The 24,778-nt window shown below is 46.0% G+C and overlaps 1 long non-coding RNA gene across 1 annotated transcript in view; it reads right to left on the bottom strand.

Annotated features, from left to right (window-relative positions):
* Window positions 1–312: 312 nt before the first annotated feature.
* Window positions 313–24,778, bottom strand: part of LOC116099637 — a 41,790-nt gene continuing 17,324 nt past the window's right edge. The window contains exon 2 of the long non-coding RNA XR_004122329.1: window positions 313–19,934. This is a non-coding gene — a long non-coding RNA (uncharacterized LOC116099637). The remainder of the gene's footprint in view (window positions 19,935–24,778) is intronic.

The raw sequence follows: 24,778 nt of genomic DNA, 5'->3' as shown, positions 1-24,778 counted from the left end.
TGTGCTATTTCCCTAAAGGCCCCTGGCTGTCTCTTAGTTTGGTAGTCATTGTTGCTAGTTTCCTGGAGAACTTCTCCTAGTGGAGAGGCTGCTAGCCGGAGGCCCCAGATAAACAATCCTCTCAGAGTGACATCCATGAGGAAGCTGCTCGCCGGAGAGGGAATGTCTCTATATAGGAGAACAAAGAAGCCTTTTCCTGGCCAAGGAGTGGTCTGATGTCTTAACTTCCACATGAAAGGTCACACCGGACAGGCCTTACACCCACATAGCCAATATTAACCTTGAAAATCTCATGCTTTTTGCTTATAGAGAAGATAATGGCCAGAGGCCTTAAGGTCGGGTTCTCTGGTGAACTCCCAATTATTATACTGAGGTACCCGAGGCCCAGAAGACAGGCACCACAGTCTCTCATTTGTAGATCCTAGCTTCCACTAATAACCTGGAGTCAGCACAGGAACCAGGAAAGCAGAGAACCACCATGGGTAAGGGCAACAGAAGAAAAGGAAGCCCACAGGCTGGTAAGGGGGAGATGAAAAAAATGGGACAGTTAACTAGGAAGTGGGGGGAGAGACCGATACTAGGAGAGGAACGGAGGAAGAATATACCATGAAGGGTATTTTGAAAAAGCCATAGGGGAAAATAAAATGTAGAGGCTAGAGAGAAGACTCAGGACTTAAGGGCACTTGCAGTCTTACAGAGGACAGGGTTCAATTCCTAGCACCCACAGGGTGGCTCACAACCTCCGAATGCAGTTCCAGGGGAGATTTGGTGTCCTCTCCTGGTCTCTGCAGGCACTGTATCACATGGAACACTTAAATGCAGGCAAAACACTTGTACACGTGAAATTCTAGCTATTTAAAGATTCATACATATGTGTGCGTGTGTTACGTATATAGGCATATAGGCATAGTTTGAATAAAGTTATTACACATGGGGTGAAGAATGCTGCCCTCAAAAGCCATAGACTAAGAAAATCTTTAGTGTCAATCATGGGAAGCCTCTCTTTGAGTTGTTGGTCAGTAAAATAAAGGGACTCCCAAGACAATGTGGGCTATTTCTGTTGCCCCTGATTGACTCAAAGAACCTGAGGGCAAGGCCCTACTACTGTGAAAGACACCTCACACTTTGGACACAGAACTTGGAGAAATTAAGGTGGAGCTGATCTGAGAGCTTCTTCCTTGAGAACTAGTTCTCATAGCAGCCAAAGATTCTATGAGCCACAGCAATGACCAGAATGGCAAAGTCTCTGTGCTGGTGCAATAGTGGTATGTACATCTCGAGTGTAACCAACGGCTTGCTAATTGGACCTAAGGCCTGCTAAATAGGAGAAAATATATGCCTGGTACTTTAAACTATGCATGGCTGGTAGTGTCATGGGTCCTAAAGGGGAATCTACCACTGTTTTGCAGCCACAAGCTAGTCAATATATAGAAGACAAACTGACTATGGTGTACCCAACCCCAATTGATACAATATACCCCCTGCATCTAAGGATCAAAGAATACTATAGAAAAGGAGGTGGAAAGATTCTAAGAGCTGGAGGACCAGAATGTCTGCTGTGGGATAATGTCTTCTATATAATGTCAGAGAAACAGCACCCATCAAATCTCAAAAATATGGTTGCCTAAACAAGACCTGCGCAACCAGCATATCAACTTGGATGGGGGATATAAGGCCCTGCCCTTAGATGAAGAGCCTCAGGCAGTGAGTAGACAGTAGATCCTGAAAGGAGAACAATCAGTCTTTTCTAAGGATGGGCACCTGATAGGTTATCCAGTTTCAACTAGTCATCCCTAAGCACATACATATACGAGCAGCATTAAGCGGATTCATCAGGCTGTATTTATATACACAAACAAGGAGTGGAAATTATGCAAAAATAGTATTTGTATGAAATTCTTAAAACAAACAAAAAACCAACCAAATAATGGATCTGAGTGAATGGTGGGTTTATTTATACTCTCCCAAGTTTGGCCCTGTAGAATTAATCTGTGAGCTGCCAAATTGGACCCCACCAAGGGGAAAATCTTTAGGATTGGTGGCTGGGCTTGGTTTTCTACTCTTTGGAAATACAAAGTACCTCTTTCAGGATTCCATAGGACTTGGAAGGAACCTAAGTCAAAGCTCTTGCAGTGGTGGGGCTCTAGGCCAGGTGTTCCTGGTCCTTGGCATCTTAGTCAAAGGGGAACGCAGGCGGCAAAGTAGCAAGGATTCTTTACTCAGAGTGCAAACCAGTGAGAAAAGATTGCATTCTCAAGATTGACAGTGAGCCCTTAAGTCAAGTGCCTTGATTATTATGGAGATTTTCCTTTTATGGGGTTCAGGAGGAAGAGGAGGAGGAACTTGGCTCTAGGGGCACAGTTTGGGCAGTTCTCTATTTTGATGGACAGTTTAAGATATCTCACCATTTCTGTAACTGTGGTTTGCCCCTTTCCACAATTAATGCATAGGCATAAAATGGTAAATTGGGGATTCTCATTAAAAATTCATAATGAGGACACAGTTTGCCTACCGCATACTCACCCCCAAACTAGCTCGGATCAGATGTGCCTTTGAATTCCTGGACACAAGAAGAAAATGATTGAACAGAGTTTAAGTTTGAGGTTGGTCATTGGAGGGAAGAGAAACTCACTCCATTGTTCAGAGTGGAGTGTGTATTCAGCTCCATGAAGATGAGGGTCCGGGGTTGCTAAGAAGTTGCAAGGGACAATGTTCATAGAGAGGGGTCCATGTGGACAGCACACGCAGCTTAAGTAGGTCTTGGCTGACAGGTGCAGTATTAGAAGAGAGGCATGGGCACAGCCTAGGTCAAGTGGAGCTGTAGGTTGCTAAACGATCCCCTATGCTTGCCTGCTCCATAGCTAGTAAAGAGATAATAACTGTCTGTAGTAGGTTTTTGGAGGTAAGAGGTTTTAGGATAACCTCTAGGTAGGCCTTTTTCAGGACAGAAAGGGAGCTAGATTATTGATAAGTTAGAAGTTTGGTAAGACATCAGAGAGAAAAGATGAGAGTTGTTACAGCTATCTCTAAGGTTAATTAATCCCAGTGAAATGATTAAGTGGCTGTGGAGCCCCAGCAGGGAACTAGCTTAGCAAAGATAGGCAGGTAAGTTGCCCACTCACAGGCCAGCGCCACCTTCGCCATATCACCTATATAGAAAGGGGACCTGGCAGTTGCTTCCCAGCTTAGATATATATGAACAACAGTCCTGTAGAGAGGGAAAAGATTTCCACTTGTAATTAGTATGGGAGTGGACCAGTTCCTTTTTTCCTCCTCCTTTCTTTCTGGGACAATAGCCACCTACTGGCAGAAGACTAGAAAGCCGAGCCTCATAGGCCCGGACCTTGTGCTTCCTGAAACCCTCCTGGGCTCATGCTGCTGCCCTATGTAGTTCTAGCCTGAAGAGGAGACACAGCCAGGGAGGTGGGTGAGACTTCAGAGAGAAGCAGTTTGATTGTCTAGTAAGCAGTGGCTTCTTTAAGATATAACATGGGAGGGAATAGAAGAGTCGAAAGAAAGGTTTTTAGGGTATTTGTGATTACAAAAGGCAGAGGAAGGTTCTTTGAAGGGAAGCCTGGCGTGTTAAAGAATGATTCAACCCCAGAGGAAGTGAGTAAGGACCTCATAATCAGATCTAGTGGAAGAGGCGACAATCCTAGAGACACTTTTACCCCGAATAGGGGCTGCCTCAGAGCACACTGATCAACTGTCATTTATCTGTTTGGTCAGTGTGTCTTATGAGGAAGAATTTTATATGCTCAAAGGAGCATATTATCTGAGGCCCTTTGGTAGGCTTTTCCAGCACAGAAACATCTGGAGGGAGTGGTTTGACTCTAGAGAGGTGAATCCAGCTGAGCATTTCAGCAATTTGCATGGCTGCAAAGCAGCTAAAGAATCCTTTCCCCAAGTTTTTTTTCCCCCTGATTCCCCTTGTCTGACCACCAGTGGTGATAAGGTTAGAGTCTAGAGCTGAAAGGGCTTGGGGTCCTGTACTCATGGATGGTTTGTAGAAACTGGCCCAAGCCAATGAGGTACCTTAGTGGATGGGGCTAGTGTCAGTGTCAATGAGCAGACCAGACCGCTACAAAGCACACCTCCTGTACAGCATCTCATAGGGCTCATCTAAACCTCATGGTGTTCGTTTCTTATCTTCACTGGGGCTCTTGGGAGTAGGTGAGCCATTTTCTAAGGTCTCCTGGCACAAACTAGCCAGGGGACAATTAAAAGTCTGGTTTCCCCTTTCTGTGTTTCCAGAAGACTGAGGTGTGCTTGCAGAATGTAGGTGTCACTGTTGAAACCCCTTGGGTTACCTGAGAGGTAAAGGATGGTCCATGATTGCTTTGGAATGATCTCGGGAGGCTGAATCTGGAAATACATGTTCTGAGGAGTCCATTAATCACCTTAGTGGGTGGTTAAACCTTCTATCCATTCCATCTATATAGGCATCTGTGATCCTAGGAATTGCTTGTAGCCCCTGGAAGCAGGCCAGCCCTTCCCTGGACAACTTTTTTTTTTTTTTCAAATAGAGTTAAATCGGGGAGGGTATTCTTGTCCTTGGACTGTTAGCTACACAGAGGGGACAGGTCTGACACATGAGCTTGATGGCCATCATTAAGCTGATACCTATCAAAGGACAGGAGGCGGGCTCAGGAAATGGGCTTGGTAGGTAGGAAGAATGGCAGGCTGGAACACCTGGGTTTGAATACCCACTATCCATATTAAAGAGCCAGGTGTGACTGTCTGTGCCTATAGCGTCCGCATTGGGGCATGGAGACAGCTAGATCCTGAGGGTTTGCTGGGTAGCCAGCCTAGACAAAACCCGCATTGGGGCATGGAGACAGCTAGATCCTGAGAGTTCGCTGGGTAGCCAGCCTAGACAAAACCAGTGAACTATTGGATCAGTGAGAGACCATCAAGGCAATAAGGCGAAGAGCAAGAGAAGACGCCAGATGTGCTGCTACGGCCCCTGTATGTGTGCACACAAGTGAGCATACCTGAACACACACACAAATGCAATGCAACATACACATTGAGTTGGGAGGCCATAGTCACAGTGCACCTAGTCTAGTGTCTTACTGAAAGGTAACAGGTAAGTAGGCACAGGGGGGCATGTCAGCACCCTGGCTTTTGCCTCTCTGTCATCCTTTCTATTTCTCTCAGAGGGTGAGCTGTGGTCCTTCTGATGCCCTCTCCAGTGGATCACTGTTACCTTCTCTGAGAGATTAACAGCTTCCAGCAACTGAAGAATCTCTTTGTGGTGTTTTAGCGTGGACTGCTTTCTCGTCGGCAGCCGTTGTTCCTTCCATGTGGGTGCATGGATGGGTAAAGCCACAAAGACATATTTGGAGTCAGTATAAATATTAATTAAGTCTTTCCTCCTTACCTAGAGAGTAAGGACCCAGGTCAGGGTAATGAATTTAGCCTCTTGTGCTGAAGTCCAGGTAGGGCAAGAGGATAGAGCTTGTGACTGGACCTGCTTGTGTCCAGCTTCTTTTTTACACTGGAGAGCATAGCTAGTGCCACCAGTGTCCCCTTCTTCCTCTGGAGTGGACCTGACTTGCTCTCCTATGTCAGGGGTGAGCGTCATTTTGAGAGATAACCTGCCCATGAGAATGTTTGGCTTCCCATGACAGGTGCCTAAGTTGAGCAAATTTTAAAGTCTTGCTAAGTTTGTATGACTATCTGGGGAGAGTGGCTTGTATCAAGTTTAATCTTCCCTGTGCTGTCTTGATGTTTCATGGCACTTTTAGGATGCCTTTGAACTCACAGAGCTTTGAACTTCCAGTGGTTGTCTTGGAGTTATCTTGGTAGCCTTGCCTACCAGGAGGGCAGTGGGCACCCCTGGGCAGTTAAGCTATCTCTGCCTAGATTTTGTCTAGATTTCTAGAATATATAGGCCACCTTCCAGGATTTGGGACCTAGCAGCAGGGTTAGAGCCCTAAGTGGCTACTCTTTTTCTATGCTACAAAAACAGTGAAGAGTATTGTTGGACCAGGTATTTCCCTGGATAAGGTCCTAACCCAAAGAAAAGCTGCTTGAGGTCCTTGAAGACTGTCTGTATTTCTGAAGTCCATTAATTACAGAGGGTTAATGTCTGGTCCTCTAGTTACCTCAGATAAGGCTCTACTATAAGCCTCAAGCTGGGAAGCCAAAATTGGAAAATTGCATCGCTCCAAAGAAGTGTTATGGCTGACTGGAGACTCCATGTGTAAACATTCTGAGGATAGTCAGGTATGAGTTGCCTGGTTCTCAGGGCATGGAGAGTGTATCCCAGGTTGTTACCCTATTGAGAGAGATTTGTGCCTTTAAAAAAAAAATTGACACTTTCTATCCCCTCTCTGCCAAGAAATTTGGGCTCTTAATAATATGAGATTATCCTGTAAAACTGTCCCCTCTTTTAGCATCAAGTCTTCGAAATTCCTTCCTTATCCCCTGGAACAAAAATGTGGGAGATATGCCCCAAGATCCAAGGAAGTACTGCACACAAGTATTATGGTTTGTCTTTGGGTTTTTTTTCCATAGTCAGTGGAGCTTCCCATTCAAAAGCCAGTAGGAACTGGAGTCTTGAATGAAGTGGAATAGAAAGAATAAAAAAGACATCTTTATCTGAAAACCATCGGGTAGCTCTAGAGAGCTTGCCTTAGGGGACTACCCAAAGGAGGTGCTAGGGGTTATGGCTTCATTTCACAGGTCTTGAAACAACTGATAGTTTCACGGCCAGGAGGAGAGTATTACAGAGTGAGGATTACAGGGTTTTGCAGTTCAAACTTTAGGAACTGGTTTAGGGCAGGCTGAAATCCCTTTCTTGCCTTCCTGACTTGGCGGGATAATAGAAGAGGTCTTGCAAGGAGATCTGAATGGGCGTGGCTGTTTCATCAGTCCTGAACCCAAGGCTGATAAGCATACCACGCTCAAGCTCAAGGATCAGCCTGATGTCTGTCTTAGGGGGGAGGTGCCCAGCCTCTGTTCAAAGGAGAGCTCCTTTTTCCCCACAAAGGGACTGTCTAAATTTGTAAAATTACCTTGAATTTTATCATCAAGTTTCTCCCTGGCAAAGAGGCTAAAGTCAATAAAGAATTCGTGAATAAAAACAAGCCTTTCCAAGTAACAAGTAAGCAACAAGTAAGTGGGCGTGTGGTGGGAGGGGGAGGGGAATAGTAAAGTCTAAACAGTTCTGGGAATCTCTGTGGATCAAGAGGATCATTTTCCAGCACAAACAGAGCTGTAAGCCAATGGGAAACCTCTCTGGGTTCTTGAGGCGGTTCCTCTGTTTTCCCCTTACGTAGCTGGATGTCAGAAAGGCTACCTGTATCCGGACAGGCCTGTTAATTCCAGCCGCCTCTTTCAGTGGTGGGAGCTCTGATCATGCTTGTGAATGTGGGGTTCTACTATCCACATGTTGGGAACTTGAAGAGAGACGTTGGGGATCAGGTTCAGGAGGCGTGGTGATTAGAGTGGTTCGGGGAGGGAGAACCAGAATTTGAGTGGGCTGTCTAGAATATCCAAGATTTTCTCTCACCCCTTTTCCTCTGGTTCTGTGTGTCCTGGACAGACCAATGGATCCTGATAGAGAATCATCAAGGTCTGGACACACAGGATCTCAGACTACTTTCCTTGCCTCCTAATGAAAGAGATCTAGTTGCAGAATAGTATTCTCATTGAGACTATTTGTTGAGGGCTTTTTTCTCCATCCCCCAGTTTGTTTGGAAGCAAGTCAGTATTGCAGTAAAACACAATTTTCGCCAGTGGTTAAGGAGAAACCTGAGGGAAGAGCCTGCTGGAAGAGAAGAGGAGTTTGCTATGAGGGGGGGAATGGACATCAGGAGGCCTCTTTCCCACCCCGGGGTAGGGCTGGCGAAGCAGGTCATACTGAAGATTCCAGGGGCTCCCTACTTTGGAATCCCTCTTAGTTGGGAGTCGCCAACCTTAGCTGGAGGTTTCTCCCATCACTTGTCCCTTGTTCCAGGTGGGACATCCCTGGGTGTGTACAATGGCAACCTGACTGACTGACATCCTCCCAGTGCCATCCCTTAAGATAGTCAGAGGGAAATGTGGTCCATGATTGCCTGAAGGTGGGAAGTGCTATAGCACAAACACATGTGTGGATTAAAACGAACGCTAAGATATCAGGAGTCAAAAGCCAGTCGGGAACACCAAGGAACGTAAATAAGAAGGCTGGCAGCTGAGTATGAGACAGCCAAGACAGACAAAAGTAAAGACAGAGAGGGGTCTGGGAAAAATCACAGTTACTTTTGGCAGGCTTCTACCTGAAGAATATATACAAGACACTGTTGTCCTTTCATGGAGTAATGTATCTAATTGCAACAGACTAAATTGTAAGAACAACTTGTCAGAAGGTCTCCACCTCGTCCAGGAAAGACGCCACCCCAAGGCAAGGAGTCAGATGTGAGGTCACCGGGAGAGCTGCTGTCATATCCCAGGTGACTGTGTTTCCTGATGGTCAGAAGGCCCCTTGGTGGCTAAAGAGCAGTACAGTTATGGTGTGGCCACTATGTCCACTTATCCCTATACCCCAACAAAAGATGGAGTCCTCAAAGGGCCTGACGTCACTGTGTTACTGCCGTTTTTGACACCTCCCTTCCTTTGTGAAGATGACGTGGGGAGAAAAACACCCTCAAAGGAAGATCTTGCAACCATGATTCGAGACACAAAAAAGGGTCATCCATAGGAGCCTCTCCCAACCCTCCACTCAGATCCTTCTGGGTCTGTCTTCGGAGTGCTCGCTCTGCTTAGCCTCTGCTAAACGAACTTTTGGCCGATTGTCCCTGCCTCTTGACTGAATTTGTTCCTTTGAAGCCGGGAGCCAGATGACTCTTATAATAGCAACAAGAAGTTGAGTCAGGGGCCTTAGGGAGGCTTAGCAGGTGAGCACAATTGCTGCCAAGCCTGCCGACTTGAGTTTGATTCCTGGGACTCAGATGGATAGAAGAGGGGAGATTCCTGTGGGTTAGCCCCTAACTTCCTTCCACATGCTTACCCTGGCACCAGTGCCAATCCTCTGCCCACCCCGAACCTCCCTCCCTCCACAAATACATTTAGATGAAAATAAACAAAACCACCTCAACCCCAAAAGAACTGAACACTCTGCTTCAGCATAGGAAGAGCTCATCTGTCTAGTCCAAAAGATTTAGACAGCGATGAATCGTAATGTCTCTTGCTTCTTGAGATTCATTAGTGTTGGGTCGGGCAGCATTTTAGAATGTGGCTTGTAAGTTTATCTCAGCCAGGTAATTTTTTTTTTTTTTTTTTTTTTTTGGTCCTGGATAATAATTGTGGCCTTCTAACAAAGGCAGTAAAAGGGAAAGTTCCTGAACTCCAGATCTCAGTGTACACATGAAATTGGAAATGGGAATCCATATCTTGTTACAGAGGAAAAGAAAAGGGTGTGTGTGTGGATATCTTGTGAATGAAAAGTAAAGCAAGCAATACTTTTCTTTTTGGTGCCAGACTTATGTGCACTCATAGAATGAGACTCAGCTGATGTATGCATCTGCCTCGTCCTAGGCAGAGCCTGTTTTGCTGTCTACCTGGATGCCCCATTATGGAAGGCTTTAAATGGTGAACAGTCTAGTGTTTTTAAATCATTTTCTCTGTGACCTCTACAGATAGCCAGCAAGAAAGGCAAGTGGTCAGAAGGATGTGTTGGGATGCCCCCTTGGGCGAGCTTTCCTCCTGGTTGGCTAGCCAGCTCTCTGCCTGTGAGATCTGGTGACCTTTGTCAGCTTCGAATTCATAGGCCCATAGTTGATAGCAAAAGGTTGTGTGTAGAAGAAAAGGGCAGAGGGGCTCAGAGCAAGCAGCAAGGCTCTGTCTGTCCCCAGAGCCACTCTTTTTGTTGAGTTTCTCTGGAGTTGAGGTGGGAGGGAGAGCTGGTCTCCAGGAGGAGGAGGAACTGGGCAGCTCCTTGAGTGACAAAAGGATTAGAACATTGGATGGTCTGCATATGCATGGGTAGACCATAGATCCCCTGATTTTTGGTGGCTGTATGTCCCTATCATGCATATACATAACATGGTAAATAGTTTTCTGCTGATGGGTCATTTCGAGGGCAGACTCTCCCTCACAATACTTCTGCTTCATACCGACTTCGGCTGTCCTTGATTATCTCTTCTTCAAGCACACACCTGATCAAACCTTACTCACAGGGGAGGAGATCTGGGCAGGCACATCTTTCAAGGACAGTTGCCTCAGTCACTGGGGATGTCCCATGACTAACTTGGTTGATTTGCATTCACCCCCAAAGTGAGGGGGTCAAGTCTCAACTGAGAATTAGCCAGTTTCATCTTTGTCATCTACTGTATCTCTTCGTGTGTGTGTGTGTGTTTATTAAAATTTTGTATTGGATTTGGTCTTATTCTACTTTTAGCTTTGTACCTTGGGCTTTTTCCAGGCCCTATGCCCAGTGTGTTGCTAAAGGACTGCAGTCAGTGTTGTTCGGCCTCTTTTATAGGTTCTCAGACAAAAGAATTTCAAAATAAGACTCAGAAGGTTTCATGGACAGTTGTATTGGTGTTTGAGAGAAAAACAGTGGACTGGGCTAGCTGGGGCTCTCTGGAAGCTGCCAGGAAGAGGGAGCCAGACTAGAGGAAGACAAAAGGGAGTGAGTGCGTGCTTCCTCACTAAGGAAAATGAAAGTCTTTGAGCCTCTGCCTGCAAAGTCTTTGGAGAGTGAGGATGCCCAGAATGTTAAGGCAAGCAGGCTTAGAATTTCTACTAGTGTCCCAAAAAGAGAGATAGGAAGCGGGAAAGACATTTTATGCTTCTCGGAACTAGGAAATTGGGCAGGGTTAGCAGTGGGGGGATCTGTAAGCGGCTGCATGGAGCCAGGCGCTTCTGGGACTGTATGTACCTAACTTATGAAGGAGAAGCCACCCTTTCCGTCTTCTTTAACATGTTTTCAGGTACGTTATGCTTCCTGAAGCTATGGCTTAAAAAAAAAAAGAAAGAAAGAAAAATATTTATGTCTGTGTGTCTATCTGTGGGCTTATGCAGGATTCCTGGCTCCTTACTTGGGTAATAGGATTCGAATCCTTGTCCTCGTGATTGCCAGCATCCCCTAACTGCTGAGTGCCTTCTCTCCAACCCTCAAAATGCAAGCTTCGGCTTTCTGTGGGATTGTTCTGTCCAGATGATGGGCTGGATCATTTGGACTAGCTCTTAAGGGAGGGGGCAGAAGCAATGTCTTTTGTCATCTTAAAACCTTTTGGTCAGCTCAGAATGCCACGTTTCCACCCAGGGCCAAGGGTACAACTCGGATCCTATCTTCTGACCAAAACTCAGATTTTGGTCTTAGTTTTACCAGACAGATTAAACAGATTAATCTGTTAACAGACTTAAAAAACAAACAAAACAACAACAAAACCCCAAACAAAGTAAAATCCCAAATCTATAAGATAGCCATACTCTACAGGGAGGAAGTGACCCTCCCTTTTTGGGCATCCTAGCCCCTGCCCTCGTCGTCTTCCCTCCTAAGGAGGGCAGCTGTGATGCCTCCTACTTGGCATTTCCAATCCCAAGGAGGCCTAAGGCAATGGTTCCCTTTTCTTTAAAATAGTGTTTTTCCAGGGCAATGGGAATTGGGATCTGAGGTTGATTAGGAAAGGAATGGGAATGGCCATTCTCAGTGGCCTTCAAGCTAGGCTAGATGCCTCACATTGGGTCAGGTGCCCTCGTGCAGGCCCTGCTGAAGTGTCAGCAGTCGGGTTGGGGTGCACCCTTGGAGAAGTTTGCATGGCTCTGTTCCTTCTATGTGACAGAAAGAACACTGGATTGGGACATAGAAGGCGCTCTAGAGTTGGTTCAGCCTTTTTTTGAGCCTTTTGTCTATCAAACGGGCGTCATGAGACCACAAGCTGCCTGTTGCTCCAGGAAGAGGGCATTTTGTCATTTTCACCCAGGACAACTGGTAGAAAGGCTTCAGTAAAGTGTCACACCCCTCTTCTGAATCGGATAGGCTCATGGGTCCATTCCAAGTCTGAGTGTGGGGGAAATCGTATTTGCCATATTCAAGCTCCACAAAAACTGGAGGTCATGTCCCACGTTAAGGTAGGATAGAAAGACAGAAAAAATGATGGGGTCACAGGAAGGAAAGAGAGTCCCTCAACCTAGAGTCTGGGTTGGAACTTCCTGTCAACCAAGAACCAAGAATTCCAGCACGAGGAATATTTCCTGTCAAGGCTGCAAGCACATCGGCTGGCACTCCTCTTATGTCTGTGCAATCTTCAAGGATAGCTTTACTTCTTTCCCAGGTGTAGCCAGCACTTGGCTACTCTGTGGGTTCTTTTTTCTTCCACCCTCTCCACCCCCTTTCCACCCTAACTCGAGATAGTCCAGAAAAAGAATGGGGGGGTGGGACGGGGGTGCCGTTATCATCAGACTACTTCCTGCTGATTGTGGGCGTTAAGTTCCCTGGGGCAAGCTTGATCTTCGTCATTAGGATAGCTAATCTCTTCTTCCGGTTTCTTCTTTGCGCATGACTACTTAACAAACCTTGACCATCAGCCACCAACCAACCAACACCAAGAACCCATCCCACCTCTCGGGGCCCTAGCATTTATATACCCTCAGAAAAGTCAGGCATCACACATATCACACAACTGCAGAAACTACCTATAGATGGCACAGTCATGCTGCAGAGGACAGTCTGAAGCAGCCTCGCACCCCACCTGGGACTAAAACCAAAACATATTCCCATAATATTTCTGTGTTTTTCAAAGAAACCAACATTCTCACTATACCCAGATATTTTCTGGGAACTCAAACAAGAGTACCTTTGTTTACAGAGACGATAGCCTAACTTTCTAAATCAGAGTGGCTTAGACGGTGGCCCTCACCCGTAGTCTTCCTGGTGCCCCTCAGGAACCACCCTGGGATCTCATTTCAGTTTCTTAGCAACTCTTTTGAGATGTGCCCCCCCCCATCCTATATATGTGACTACTGTAAGTCAGTGAAGTAGATCTCTCTTTTAAGGTGGCCACATCTACGCTCTCAGGTATATCTCACTGTTTCCTGATTCCTTTCCCTTAACTCTCATGCTTAGCATCTATGTCAAAACAAAACAAAACAAAAAAACCAAAAAACAAAACAAAACAAAACAAAAAGACACAAAAAAGTTTGTTTTATTTTATTATTATTTTTTTTAATAAAAACAGATTTTTCTCTTTACCAGCTCTTTCCACAATTCTTTTCTGTGTCAAGGCAGAGGATCGTGTGTTTTATCGGAGTTCGGGAGCTCCTTGGCCTGCTATGGATGATCATGTGAGCTGCCTACTGACAAGGTCGGGCGCAGCATGGTGGCTTCTTTTGTTTTATTTCATCTCTAAGACCTGAAGGAACATGTCCCGGATGATTCCTGGGTCAGCAAGGAAACTGAGGCCATATACCTGAGACCTCATCCTCTGCTTCTTCATAAGTAGGGTTCATCTGCAGCCCAAGGGTGGTGCTTTGAGTTTATGAAGAGTCCCGGAGGGTAGCGTGGCTGCTTTTAGGCCTTGGCCTTAAACACCTGTGATTTTCAATAAGACACCTGGGATGACCTCTTTTTTAAATCAGCCATAGAATGTCCTTTGCTTAAATGTCTTAATTATTTATTTGAAGACAATTAGGATCCAATTAAGTTCAGCTCAGAGTCTGGAGAAAGCTCCGGCTTCCCTTTCAACCCATTCGCCTTTTGTCAGGCATTTGCTTTGCACACAGCTTCCTATGGTTGCTATAGAACTCAGGGGGAGGGGGCAACTTTCAAGTTCAGCCAGGTCTTTGAAAGGCAAGGGCTGTTCCTCCCTTCCCCACCTGTAGATCCGAGTAAAGCAGAGGCTGAGCTGCTGGGGATGCCACTCCAGTCTCATGCAGCACAGCCCTGGGAGCCGCTATTGTCCGAGTTTAGGATGTCTATTCATAGACCAGAGATTTGTCCAAAAGCAACACTTCTCTAAGAGGAAGTAATGTAGCCCTAGCCCTGCTCAGCTTCTCCTTTTGCATGGAGAAGTCTCAGCTGTGTGCACAGCCTTGATTGTATTCAGGGGTAACATAACTGGGCTGCCTAGAAGTGCGAAAGTCAGCTCAACAAGGAAAAAGGGTTTTCAGCCAATGGATTGAGGCCTAGGTAATGGACTGAGCAGGTGAGCTGGCTTTATCTTCCACTGGTGGCCTCCACCTTAGTGGCACAGGGACCTCACGTCCCCCAAAGCATACTCCATCAGGTTACCAAAAGCTTCAATGCGCAGCATGTGACTGTAAAGCTGGGGGGCCAACCCCTCCAGCCAATCTGAATTCTGTCTTTATTGAAGGCTCCTGCCACTCTTACTCAGTGTGTATCCCATCATGGCCTTGACATACGGGCTTTGTCCACACTGCTGCTGCAGAGGGAGGGAGACGTGACTGTGGGTCCTGCCGGTGGGGTCTTTACTAGTCAATGGAGGCTGGTGTAGACTGACTGCCTTCCACTACTATGCTACTTGGGAGTTGGAGCAGAAGCAGCTTCCTTCCAGCAAATTGCTAACTCCCTTACCTGGAGGCCTCAAGGCTTGAGGGCCTGAGGGCCAAGAACATTCCCAAATTCGCAGAACATTGCACATATGAGGAGGACAAAGATTGCTGGATCATTCAGAGATAGCAACTCAGATATGGACTCCCTCCCTACACTGAAGGCTGGGGAGGAGGGAGATAGAAGACGGCCTTCAGACACCACTTAAGAAGCGAGGGAGTCAGGACAAGAAGCCAGCTGGCTTGAGGAAGCATTTGGAGCCACGGACCAGGACTTGGGGGCCTTAGCTGGACGAACTCCCTCAGAAACCCCTCTTTTCCAGACTCTAATAGATATAATTCCAGCTCGGCATCAGTACATTTAGAGAAAAAAAATGGAAAGGAAAAAGGAAGGAAGGAAGGAAGGAAGGAAGGAAGACTCCACGCCTCTCATGTAAGCTTAAGTTCTATGTCTATGAGGGACAACACACTAGGGAAGGGATGAGTCTGTCTCCTTGCATCCAAGTGGGCTAGTAGAATTTAAGATCTGACAGGGAGCTGATTCCATGATGAATCTCCTTATCATATTACTTAAGCCAATCATCAGCCTACCCTGTTAAATATAGTAGTCATTTTTATCTCAATTGTGACCAAACGTTACGAAAGAAATCTTAGCTTATTTCTCTTTATCTTACTTCACCTGCATGTAATTATATGCTATGAGCACAATACACCTGACATATATTTAGTTATGCCCCTTCTGGTGGACATTTGGTTTGTTTCTAGGTGTTGATGCCACTCCCACACTTCATCTGTTCTGAGAATGTAATGAGGACTTTGGGAGTAGATAGAAGCAGGCTTGAGCCACATCTTTGGCATCTACTGTGGTACTAGGTAACCCCTCTTAAACCCAATTAATGTCCATGTCTTTGACTGCAAACGTGAGGACATCAATTAACTTGCAGTGACATGGTGGGACTGGAAGGAGAGGATGCCCACCAAAATCTGGTCAACCCCTGCGGTGGCTTGGGCTTTGTAAGTCCTTCTGCTGCCTCATCAAAATTCTCACTGGCTGCGAGGGCACAGGGTCTTGTGGAGGTGATCTCAGGAAGGAGACACTAGAGAAACACAGGTCGGTCCAGCCTGATCTAAGTCTACCCTATCTCCAGAGGCACAGCCTCCAGAGTGAAGCAAAGGACAGGGAGGATGGATGTCCCTGGATGGTTGTAGATGGGAGGTGGGCTTCTTGACTCTATTCAGTTAGGCTTCACTTTAGAGAGTTCCACCTATCTTGGGGATGGGGGCAGGAAGTCTGTGATTAGAGAAGGGGCCTTATGAAGGGGTCCTCACACTATGATTTTAGACACCTTACGTTCTTTTCAGGCAGCTGGTGGGCTATAGCCACTGTCAAACACTTGTATAAATGACCAAAGTCAATGGCTCTGTCTGGCTGTGGCTGTCGGCCCTCAAGTGTCATTAAAACCCATCCTGTTTCAGTAGCTCACTGTGTTGAAGAACTTAGAATAGATTGGATATGGCCTAAGATGGGCTTTTTTTTTTTTCTGACCACATCTGCTTTCTTACCAAGATCATGGTACTGACTTTTGGGAGCCTCCTTAGCAGTGTGTGTGTGTGTGTGTGTGTGTGTGTGTGTGTGTGTGTGTGTGATCCCTGGTGGTCCCCTTTAGTGTTTCAATTATCCATGACTCCTTCTTCAATTTGTAGAAGTTTGTCTATGTGGTCAGAATTTTCTAGATCACTGATCCAAATAGCAGGTCACACAGTCTGTCTTCAGCTGCTGGCTCATGGTAAAATGAAAAAAAAAAAAAATAAGGACAGAGTGATACATTTCCATAATGCTGAGTGAGTTCGATTCACGGGGCTGCTCCTGGCTAAGTTCTTGGGATGCATATTACCTTCCTGGCATTAAAATGTCTCCCCTCTTTAAATGTAGTAGTTTCTTTTACAAATGGAAGCATTTAATTTTAAATGCTATTTTAAAATTAATTTCTGTGATTATTTTCTGGCTCAAGAGCTCTGCCTGTATCCTTCTGGATGTTCATGTTTTTATGCTGATTTGCAAGGTATTTTGTTGTACAAACATTAACTCCTAAGAAATATACAGGAATATCACATTATCATTTGCCTTTACGTATTTTATATACTCTCCAGTGCACATGCTGGATGCTACACATTTATATCAGGCTTTGCACAATTTGGGTTGGGAGAGCAGTGGAAACAAGGTCTAAGTGCATTTTGAATTGTGTTTCAAGCTTGGATAACACTCCATTTTACCCATCAAGTAAGCCTGAAATGTACTGGCTCTACTTGCCAGTTTGTTTTTAAGTCTGTAGACAGATCAAAATGCAGGTAACTCTAGGTAGGGTCCTGAAGGCTCACAATTTAGATTTTCTGTGAATTTCAAGTGTCTAGTAAATACTATTCTAAAAGATCTCTTTGTCTTCCTGCTTCCCCTAGGTATGGCTGGTATCAGTAGAATAGGCTCATAGGTCCTTTGACAAGTTACAGAAACTTGAGAGGTGACATTGCCATACCTAGTTGTAGTGTCAATTATGTGATTCTTCAAAAGCAAATCAAATATATCTAATTACTTTCCATTTCTCTGAACCCTTAAGACACACCCCACTGTCTTTCCTAATGGATTCATTAGCATAAAATGCCACTATTAGCTTATTTGTTGCAAAGTTCCCGCCCAACAACTGCTATTTTAACTTGTACTTTTCAGTTGTCAGACTCAACTAAAGCAACCATTGTTTGCATTTAACTGAAGATTGGCTTGCTTTAGAGACAATAGGGTTGACTTGATTTGATAGTAAGTTAAAAACAGTGCCCTCTCCCTTGCCTTTGCTGCTATCTATATAGACCCGCTCTCCTCCATCTGAGGGCTCCCCTGTGTGAAATGTGATACTTTCATTTTGGAGTTGTTTCCATGGGAACCAAGGGCCTCAATTAGTGCCAGAAACAGCTCATTGGTGGTTGTGGATCAAGGGACTTGGGCACCATAGAGTGAGGAGAGAGCACCTGCATTTAGTTCAGCAGGCTCTCTGCTTGTGATATCTAATCATGTAACCTGGAGCAAGAGGCCACATCTCTGTGCCCCATCTTTCTGCATCTGGAAGACAGATTAGTCTCCTTGCTTATAGCAGAAGGCACCAAAAGCCATGCAATTTCAGAATGAAGATATTATAACAATTATCTATTGGTAATTACTTAACCTTTAAAAGAACATACTGGATAATGACTGGTGACTTGTGCCAAGCAGTCACTTTGGGTATATGATCAAAAGAAGGTTCTTTATGCAGTGACCTCCTGACCATCCTTTGTTAATGTCCACATATTGCAACACTGTGCAGAATCACCTCATTGAAATGTATCATCTAGTTTGAACCAAATGAACCTTCATGAAGGCTGAACAGCCTAAAGATTTTTGGAAAATAATATAATCCACCCATGTCCTGCACCCAGAGTAATCTCTCTCCGTTGTGAGTTTAAAAGATCTAATTGGGCCATACAAGGAGTTGATTTGAAACATCCTCAGACTTTGAAAATATGGCTTCGTGTGTTAGCCTCACACTCTGTGTGGCACTGACCACTGTACCTTGTTTTGTCAGCTGTCACAGTCCTTTGAAGAAAACAAGATGATAAGGGGACAATAACAGCTTGATAGTTGGAGATGCTTGGCTTGATGCATCTCAAAACACTTTTTCTTTTTTTTAAAACAATGTAAAGTCCCATTGTTCTTGCTAACAACCAATGCTTTTCTCCACTGCAGGTGACCACTTGTGCATGGCTTTGGGTTTTCCTAGCTGTGGGTCAATTAAGGCTGGTCTAAGACTATATTCAACTCTCTGTCCAAAACAGTTTTTACTGCCAGATACTTCATTTCTTTCACAAAGTTCTTCAGGAACTGTGCTCCCCAGGGGCACAGGGTCTCAGCAGGATGCTGCTTCCCTGGGGCCACCTAGGGAGTGCCCTGCAGCTACCAAGGCCAGCTGCACAGAGGGCTTTGCATAACTTCTTCTAAACCTAGCAGGCAACCAGGTCACAGGGCACCTGGAAAGTAGGGAGAATAGAAAGCTTTAGGAGCTTGTGTACCCCAACCCTGACCTCACTCCATGTTGTGTTCCGGCTGGCTCCCTACCCTACCTACAAAGAAGTGGTTGTCACTGTCCCCGCGGCAGTGACTTATCTGCTGTGCTCAGTGGGCTTCTTTCCTCACCTTCCCTGCTCTCTGTGTGCCATACCTGTCTGTGGAATGAATGAATGAGTGAGTGACTGAAGGAGAGACATTTCCACTCAAATGCTTAATGCTCTAAGGCTCAGCAGATGGTTCCAAAAGAATCATTTAAAACTTCTTGGAATGTAGAATCTGTGCAACGGAACTGAAATTATGTACCAAATCAAATGACCCTGTGCATACATCCCTTGAAACTTGTTCTTTAAACTACATTAACCTTACATGTGCTTGGAAAAGACAGGTCTCTAACAGAGTTGGCCGTCCTCCCAAATCACATTAAAAGTCAGAAACAACAAAAAACTGAGTAAAAACAGTAACCGTGGAAGTCTCTCTCACAACTTGCCTGAATGAACTCGGGACAGGAGAGTCTCTAAAACCAGCCCCAGCAAGAAGAGGACCCCCTACCCCCACTCCCCAGCAGCCACGGCAAGATTGTGGACTGTTATCAATGCTATCCAAAGGGGCCTTTGATACTTAACAATGAAAACTGCAAGCGTGGAAGTGAGCTAGTGGTTTGGCTTCCAGGAAAAAACAAAACAACAACAACCCCCCCCCCCGGAGAAAACCCAAACAAGTAAACAACCTGAGCCAGAATGACAAGGAAAAACAGCGCTGGAGCCTACCCCCAAGTGAAATGATCTAAAGGCAGGGTGAAGTGTGGAGAGCAGCACTGGGTGGCTATTTTGGTTTCTGTTTACTAGAACGGGCTGAAAGAGAAAGTTGGAAAAAAGAAAGAATATAAAACCCAAATATTGGAAGCCAATAACTTCTTAGAGCCATATCGGTGGGAAGGACGGCTGGATGGTCAGTACAGCTCTCCTCTGGGATCTCCACCGGGCTCCACCCAGCCTGCCATTGCCTGAGTGATTGCATGACCCACCTCTTAAGCCCTTATGAGTAACTCAGCTGTTTCCCTGGGACAGGAAATACAAGAGTTCCAGACACTGCCAGTGGCAGGATTGGTGGTGGGTCAGAGGTAGAAACACTATGCAGTAGGTCCTGGGCTGCCCTGTAGACATGGCTCCCCTACTGTGGAAGTTAAAGTCACAATCCTTCCTTATGAGTACATTCCTGAGGCTGCACTTACTGGGACGACTGCTTTAAAGAAGTGGCAGGTTCTGGTGGGAAGGCCTCTGCTGGCTGATCGTTCTGAAGCCCGAGGCAAGTGTGGATATTCCTTCTTGTATGAACATAGCTATGTTTGTGGAATGAATGAACAAACGAACAAAAGAATGAGTGAATGCACAAAGTCACTCTTTTATGACCTTGAACGTGACATATGCCCTATAGGCTCTGCTGATGGTTTTCCCAGTGGAGCTGAAACCACCAGAAAAACACCACCATCCCTGTGAGGCAAATGATATGGTAGTAGGTACCAAGCCACTCCTGCCCAAACTCACTATGGCCTCCATGAGAGCCCTACCCACACTTGCTTCCCTTCTCTTCCCCATCTAGCTAAGGGGCCCCACCACTGCTCAGTGCCTCTGGGAGTCTTCACTCTTGACTTCCTTCTCCCATCTAACTCACATCCAATCCACCAGAGGGTCTCAGTAGTTCCCAAGTGACCATAGTCATTGGCACTGTTGCCATCCTAGGCAAAGCCATCCACATTCCCCCACCGGTGCTGTAATCAGCCTGCTAGACAGTGTTTCCTCCTCCTCCTCCTCCTCCTCCTCTTCCTCTTCCTCTTCCTCTTCCTCATTCTGCATGGATTTATTGTAAAAAGGATCTGATGAGCCCAAGGAGGGCTCATCCATTGTGTAAGTAAATTCTTTGGCTTCACAAGGCTGGGTCCAGCCAAGCAGTGCAGCCTCTGCCTTTCACTGATCTCCACAGCAGGCAACAACCTCAGTCACCCTGGTGTCTGCTCCCTAAGTTTGTTCCTGCCTCTGTGAGTCTCCTGCATCAGCCTCCATAGTGGTAAATTTCTTTGAGTTGTAGGACTTCAGCCTCCGGTGTCATCTTCCCCCAACCGCCCCCCCACCACCACCACCATTCGTCCTCATACTTTTCCTGTTCTGTTTTCAGTATGCCCCGAGCTAGGTCATCTCCAGCTCTCTGTTCATTAAACGTAGACACGCTCACTGATGGTAGCTTTGTTTCATTCCTCATTGCTGAGAGCCCAGGGCAAGGATTTGGGTTAATTTCCTTTTCTTATCAGATATGCTATGGAGTTCTCTTTCAGCCCTTCTAGATCCAGGAACATTCTGCCCCAGAAGCCCAGAGAGGATTTCTCTTCTGGACCACAAAACTCTCAGCCCCTCAGCCCTCAAACAAGGATGTCTTTGTTCTAATGTTGCTGTCTTGTTTTCTGTTCTCTTTCCTCCTGTGAATCTCTAAGGGGATGGGAGACCAGATAACAGCCTTAGTATCCCCTGTTTGCCACAACCTCAGAGCTGGCCTTGCCAGGGAAAAGTCCCTAGGAGAAGTAAATTCTCTTCAAAGTTACCCACTACCTATGTTTGGTGATAGGTAAATGTGGAGTAGAAGTCTCGTTCAGAGGGAACATCTGGAGGTCTCATCTGTCATCCCCAAGAGGGGAAGGGGTACATTCAAGAGTATACTAGGTTTTCCAAATTCCACCAAAGAAGCTGAGTGAGCATCCCAAGAGAAGCTGCCCAGGGCACTAGGCAGCAAGACATGTAAAAACAACAAATGAGGAGAAACCCAGGCAGGTCAGTGGGAGAGTCTGCCAACATGAGGAGCACTGAGCGAGGGAGGGAGATGAAGTTGGCCAGAGCGATCCTGCTTCTCCTCCTTCTGGTGGCTTTGCCTTCCTCCAGGGCAGGGGGAAAGCAAGGCAGAAAAGAAAACGAGATTACAAATAGCCAAGTGTTGAGGCTCCTTGGTTTCTGAGGGAAGGTTTCTGGGTGTGGTTGGAGGGCTGGCTCTGTTATCTGGGAATGGCTCTCAGGAAGGGGCGACGAAGTGCGGCCTAAAAAATGTGCCTGGGACCTGGTTGGCAGAGACCTGCAGGGATGGACAATCCTTCCCCGTGTCCTCTCAGTGGACCAAGAGTGTGAACAATAAACACAGGCTTCTCTCAGTGCCACCACTGCTTAGAGGCAAGCAGTAAAGGAAGAAAGACACAGGCACCATCCTGGACCCTGGCAAAGGAGGCAAGGCACGTGCCATGCCAGGTGAGGAAGAGGTGGCTGGTGGCTTCGTTACTGCCTTCTTGGGAGGGCTGAGTTGAGACAGAGTTTGTTTTATTGAGTAACCCAACATCTGCTTATTATAACACCTTGTCAATTACTGCTAGCTTGACAGACTAATATTTGTAAGGGCTTACAACAACAGTACCTGGCACTGTTCTCTTCCTGTATCAAAAACGAAGTATTCAAACAGCTGTGGTACCCAGACCACCAAGTTATGGTAAGCAGCGTGAGGAACCAGCTATGGGAGCACTCTAAGTGACCGGAGTTGTTGTGGATAGATGGTCTCTGTTTCTGACTTTGCTGTCTTTTGTAAGAAACTCCAAACTCAGTGGCTCCAAGCTCAGGTGCATTGAAACAAGATCCTATTTCTTCGTGAAAAAAAAAAAAATCACTGGGGTTTAGGTGTGAGCAATCTCCTACAGCTCTTACCTTGTGGCCCTAACGATGGAGATCCTGATGTGGTTTCATCTGGATTAGATGCAATTACAATGAGCCTGCCCCCACTGGGTGTCTTGCTCACATGTTGGATGCTCTCATGTGCCTTGACTCACAGATGATGGAGACCATAGCTGTACCAGAACCCAGGTTTGCTGGCCAGAGTGGTACAGTACTGTGCCCAAGCATCATTTACCCTCAAGAGCTTAGTATCTTCAGGTCAGACCAAGTTAGGTCCCCACATGCTCTCAGGAATCCTCAGTTACTGTTGGGCTAGTGTGCTGGGGGATCCCTAGCTCTATCTGCTTCTGGGGCCTCCTGCTTCTCTTCTGTTTGTAGAATAACCTTGACCAGCAGACCGATGGGAGACTCCCTCCCTGACACCTAGCTCACTAGCCTCTGTCCATCTTGCTGTCTCCTTCCCACTGACAGGTTCTCAATTCAAATCCCACCAGACTTTTGGAAATAGGCTCCCAGCCATGATTACATGGCTTCTGCCACTTGTTCAATGCCTGATCTAAGGGGCAGGCCTTTCCTAGGGCCCTGGGCAATCAACAGTTGTCTGATACTGGCTCAATCTTTCATGAAGGCTGTCAGTGAGGATATGTAGAGCCTACCTAGTACATCAGAAAACTTTTGTTCTCTTCCCCTTTGATTTTGCTTAATGCCCCCTCCCTGCCGTTCCAGTGGTTTCAGCAAAGGCTTGATGGATGCTTCGGAAATGAACACTCACCCCTCTTGGCCAATTCCCCACAATGGGAGCCACGATAACACCTGACAGGGCACCTAAAAGACACTTAGTCCAGCCTTGCTGGCTTCACATGCATGATAGGGAACAGGTCCCTTCCCTCCTCCCCTGGCCTGAAGGAACTTCAGCCACTACTATCAGCACCACCTGGCTGCTGCCCTTGAGTCACGGAAAGCGCTAGTGTAAAGACAAGGAAGCCTAGCAGAGAGAGGGCAAGGGCCCTTTCAAGCTGCACCAGGGTGGGAAGGCAGGAGTCAGCATAGTGGCTTCTAAAGACACAAGAGATTTATTAACTCAAAGCTTCTATTTCCTTACATTTTTTTTCTTTTTTTCTTTTTCTTTTTCTTTTTTTTCTTTTTTGCTTTTCCTGGAGACTATTTTGTTGGGTGGTATATACACTTCATGTGGTTACAGAGTTTGTGACTCCTTGTAAAAGACTATAGACTCAATCCATTTATAATTAAAAGAGGGAACAGACTCTGAGCCAGATTTGAGATTGCCCGGAAGGAGGAATCTGGGGAAGGACTTTTAAGCCCAACATGTGAAGACCTTCAATATCTATGCAAGCAAGCAAAACCTATTCTGTTCTGCCAAGTGGTTAGGGCAACTCAAAACAATGTTTGGGTATCTGTGGGGGGAAAAAAAAGCAGTCATAATGAATAGATAGTCACGGCTGTACATTTTTGGGGTGGGATGAGGTCACACAACTAGGGTTACTGGGAACTTCTCTTCCAGGAACTGTAGTCAGAGACAAATGACTGATGGGTATCGAGATGGATGCCCAGCACCAAATGGAGCTTCTTTAGCCAGAGCAGACAGACTGCCTTTCATATTCTCTATACCCTTTTATAACTTCCTCAAATCCACCACGTGATTTCACACGTCTGGGCCTCTGCCCACGGCACGGTTGACCCCAGTTATCTCCTGAAATGCCTTGCTCTTCTTAAGTGACCAAATCCCTACTCATCCTTCAAGACTCAGCTCTGGTGTCACCTCAGACTCTAGGGGCTTCCTTGCCTCCTCCCTCCTTGCCCCTCCTCCTGAGACAGCACTTCCGGGTTCACATTCCTGTTCCATGTACAGTTCCATTCTTGCTACTCACATTTGAATGGAAATGTTCATTGTGTCCCTTGTCCCTTCTAGACAGTAGCTCTCTCGGGAACTGCAGGTGAATTTTCTTGGTGGATGTGTTTGCTCAGGGTGAGCGTCTGAGAGAGAGTTGGATTGGCACCCTTTGCCTCTGCTTCCACGCTCTTTATCGGTTAGTGTGCTCCAGATCCCTCCCCTCATTCAGAAGAAGCCACATGTCATTCATTGTCACGCCTGTTGTGAGCACTTTGTTTTAAACCTGGCTGGCGTGTAAAAGATATTCAGTAGATGTCATCATGTAATCTGTATTCTCCATAAGCTTTAAGAATTTCTTGAAATTTTTGGTCTTGGGATTCCCTTCAACTCTTAAAAACAAAACTATTGAGAACCCCAAGAGCTTTTGCTTATGGGGGTTATACCCACTGACATTACAATTTCAAATAGTGACTTGTTTTTAAACTGGGAATTTATTCAAAGAGAATCCTGTTATATGCACGTCTATATATTTGAACACACTGAATGAGAAGGGCACTGAGGGAGAGGTCAGTTTTCATCAGGACTTCCTTCCACCTCTGAAGGGCTGAAGTTTTGACAAGATATTTCTTGTTC

Source organism: Mastomys coucha, unplaced genomic scaffold (assembly GCF_008632895.1).
Source record: "Mastomys coucha isolate ucsf_1 unplaced genomic scaffold, UCSF_Mcou_1 pScaffold20, whole genome shotgun sequence".
NCBI lineage: Eukaryota > Metazoa > Chordata > Mammalia > Rodentia > Muridae > Mastomys > Mastomys coucha.
Note: the sequence above shows the minus strand (reverse complement) of the source record. Positions and strands in the feature narration are given on the sequence as shown.